This window comes from Papaver somniferum, chromosome 6, assembly GCF_003573695.1.
Source record: "Papaver somniferum cultivar HN1 chromosome 6, ASM357369v1, whole genome shotgun sequence".
Taxonomy (NCBI): domain Eukaryota; kingdom Viridiplantae; phylum Streptophyta; class Magnoliopsida; order Ranunculales; family Papaveraceae; genus Papaver; species Papaver somniferum.
The window spans coordinates 34,608,426-34,612,974 of NC_039363.1; positions in this window are offsets into that span (position 1 = coordinate 34,608,426).

Genomic DNA, 4,549 nt, shown 5'->3' on the forward strand with positions numbered 1-4,549 from the left:
TTTGAGTTTAGAGTTGACTTAGTAGACTCGAAATCAAAATATAGTTTTGTTCAACCAACACTGACAACAAGCTTTGGATAGTAAAACTGGAGTATTCAACCGAGCATTGCTATAACAATCTCCCATTTTCGTCAATTTTATTGAAAAACTATTTAATACAAATGAATTCAAAATAAATATTCTTTCAGCTCAAAATCCACCATCCTTGATTTCCTTGGTTCTTCAACAAACGTCTTGAATTCTTCGTACTTCAAGTTCTTCTATATTTATGCATATGTTCGTTCAACACATTTGTTGTTGAAGATCTGTAGCGATAACAACTTATGAGAATACTCAAAAAGAGCTTTGTTGGAATGAAAAATCACTCTACTCAATGGTTGTTACATAGAAACATGGTATTGCTACTTTCCTTAAAGTTCAATTGCATCGCAAATTTGAAGCAATACTATGGTGATATGTTCTTCCTCTTAGTCAACACTTACATCTTTTACAAAATAGGTAAAATCTATAGATCATAATCCACTTCCCCTTACATAATGCTCTGAGAGGTCATATGTTTTAGTAAGATACTACTTAATAACTCTCTCCCTTTTTGTCAAAAAATTTGGCAAAGACGAAAAACAGAAATCAAAATGAAGTAAAACAAAAGAGTATCAAGACTAGAACACATACCAGCTTTTAGTTTAGAGGATTTCATCAAGAAGATATATAAGTACAAGAATCCCATACAGTTCCACATTCGCTCTCCTGGAAAATATATGACATTTAATCACGAATCCAAAAGAACTCTCTCCTATTTTATGTCATTCCCGAAAGAACAATATGAAAAACCTTTACTCTAATCATCAGAGAAGGATTTTCTTGGACATTAACAAATTTACTCTCTAATTACGAACAAAGTATATTTGTATCCCAGTACTTTCTCTTTTGTCTCCAGTTACGAACAAAGAAGTTAGAAGTAGCGATGTTAATGTTAGAGGCAGTAGACACAAAATTTTCGTGAGAAAAATAACCATCGTCAAAAACTATTATCTAGGCAAGTTAAGAATAAAGAGATCAATTAATGCGACATTGACTCAACATAAGAATTATAACTTCCCTAGCCATGTATGGACGTAGATATTATAGTTCACCACTTATTCCCTAGCGGTTATGCAATCAAGGAGATAAACAGGTTCCTAAAGAACATCTTACGGAATCCTATACCAATATATTCACAAAGTGTAATCGTGGAGAGATCAATACTGCAATTCTCAAAATAGTTTAATTCTCTTATAACAAGAGTTAAGAGCTTAACCTATGAGAAAATATGAGATATCTGTTCTGATCACAGAATATGATAGGAAAGCACAAATTTCACAAAATAAGCAATACATATATATATATATATAATTCATGAAGATTAGGTATTGTAAGTCATCTTCCAAAATAAATTTTAAACATGCAAGATGATAGCATTTGGAATAGCTAATGTCACACATAAGAACTACTCCAAAAGCTAATATTCCTCCTTAAACAATAAGAATAAAAATCTTAAGAGGAGTTAACTAGAAAAGGGGGGGTAGAAACATCTTACACTGAAGACGGGGTGTAATCACTAACTTTGTATGCTTCAAGTTCTTCTTCAATCCGAGTCATCCTGGATTCAATGTTCTCGATCTTGTCCTTAATTCTTTTGGAAGAAGATTGCACATTTTCACTTAAAACTTGAAACTTGTTAAGCATTAGATTCATCTTAAGAGTAAACTTATTAAGTTGAGAGCTTGACAAATCATTATTTGGCATAAAAGCACTTTTTTCTTGACTGGAGTCACTATCAGAGGATTCAAAGCGAATTCTCTTAGTGGGAAACTGAACAGTCCAAACATTATCTTCTTTGTTTAAGGTTAGACTGGAAGAAGAAGACATGATTGAAGACTTTTCTAAAGCAAGAAATTATGAGAAGGAATGAGAGAAAACATCCCCCTTTTTATATCCTTCAAGAGTTCACGAATTTTTTTCACCCAAGTTACGGAATCGTTGTGCCTCATATGGTATAAATCTTGAAAAGTAAGACGTGCGTATCCTTTTTAACCTTACCCTAAGCAGAGGTTAAATATTCAATCCTAGAATTAATTATCTTAAGTAAACTCTATAATATGACCTTTTATGGTAATTACAGAATATTTTGAGAAAAATATAATTAATTACACCAAGTCAAATGACTTTTTTCTGGTGTATATCGAAGATTACGGGAAACTTATCAATGAGCATAGTTCAACTTTTGAGTCTTTAAACCAGATATTTTTCACAAGAACTTCGTTTTTATAGTAGGACAATCCAGATGAGAGTTAGTTCAAACAATTCTACCTTCTTAATTTAGGTTGTAGTTCTCACCTAAAGGGAAGATGAGAACCAACCAAAAGATCATCGCATGTAGAAATTCCTCCCATTGAATGATAGATTAACAGGTTTTTAAAGAATAAATAAATTATTTGAGAAATTCTTACTCAATCGGGGTCTTTCTTTATGAACCAGAGGATCAAGAATAAGATGTGAAATACTTGAGGGCTTTGAGAGCCTTTTCTTGTTCCGCAACTTGTTCCTTAACTATTTGATAGAACTACGAAGTCCGAGGATGGTCTTTCCCATCTCCTTTGACAGAGTTGTCTCTTTCAACTTCTGCGCTACCTTCCTCTTCCAAGACTGAAAAGGATGAGAGCAATGACTTCTTTGATTTTCGACTCTAAAAACACACTGATCATCTGAATGATTACATTCTTCGCATAAGAAATATTGAGACTAGGGTTTCATATCCTTGCAAACAAGCTAGTATTCTTCTCGATTGGTGATGGAAGTATTAGGCCAATAAATTTGTTTAGAGGAGGTGTGCCGACTGTTATTGTTAGAATTTCTCGACCTTGTTCGATTTTTTTTATGAACTTTAAGATCATGAATAAGTTTATTAGTTCGTATTTGTTCCTTTATTATTTTATCTAGCTCATGTTCTTTGCCATCAACCTTTTTGAAGATAAGTTCCTTTTCCGGTTGAAATTTTGTCTTTAATGAGTGAATTTCTTCAATCAACCGACTGATTTGGTCTTCTGGAGTAAGGGAATTGTTTTACATGGAACAGACAGGGCTGTTAAAACTTGGAACATGATCATCAGTAGAACAAGTGAGAAGTTCATCTTTGAAGGAGAGGTCATCCTCTTGGCAATAGTCTAGAGTGGCCATATAGTCTTTGGCCTTCTTATAAGACTCCTTGTTATGACAAACAAATATATGAGAAGCACTGCTATAGAATTGAGATGATTGACTATTTTACTTTGTTCGAGATCAAATATCCTTAACTTTCCAACGATTGTGCTTTTGGAAAGTATAGCAAAATTGTTTCCATCAGCAATGTCATGTTTCTTAGACTCGTATCAAGCTAGTAAAGATCTCAAAATTTTCATCACAATATCCTTTTCAAGAATAGTCATTCCTAGCACATAGAAAACATTCACTATTTCAGGAAACTTGTGATTAAGTTCTTCAAACGAATCTTCATCAGCCATACAAACTCAATCATAAGTTAGGTTTTGAATCCTTGCTTATTTCTATACGGAATTCCTATCAAATACGGTTTCCAAAATATCCCAAGCATCATTTGATATAGTGCACGTAGACACATGATGTTGAATATCTTGGATTATGGCATGGATAATAAAGTTCAGACCATCAGAATTGCGTTTAGCATTACTGATTTCATCATCGCTATATGCAGCTATATCTTTCGGAACAGTAGTTGCATCTTCTCTAACCATTGGAAGATTGTGTCCTACATCAAGAACTCAATTTTGAGATAACGAGCTTGTAAGAAATATCGCATAGCTATTTTCCACCATAATTAATTTCTGCCATCAAAGGCTGGTGGTACATTAATCGAGATTGCACTCTTGTCCATAATTCAGATTTCTACAAACACATACTTATTAAATCTTAAGGTGTTTGCCTACTCTGAAACGAATTAAAAAGAAGAAGATACCAAGTACACCACCATATTTTTCGTTCGGAAACCTGTATAGACAAAACCTAATACAAATGCAAGCAGACCGATTTAATGATTCTTGAAAATATGTATATAGAGTTTATATTTCTATTGCTTCTCAATCAGAACGTATAGACCATGAATTCCGTAAATCTGATTGTTAATAAAAGTACTTGGATGATTTAAAAAATCAATGTACAAGATCAATCTGGTCGTATCCAAATAATCAAATCAGAATTCTGTCAAATAATATAAACTTGTTATCTATCTTTGAAGATACGAATTCTACAAGAAACAACTCGTAATCTATGGCAATTAGATGGACGTATCTACGAAGATTGAATATATACTACTTGTGTAAATCCTATTATAAAGATAAATAGTATAATGCAACAAGGGAAAAACAGAAGATACTATAAGTTTTGTTAACGAGAAAACCGCAATAGCTGGAAAACCCCGGGACCTTGTCGAGATTTGAATAACAAACTATATTAAGCTGCTACCGACACTAGCCTACTATCAGACTTTGGACTGGAA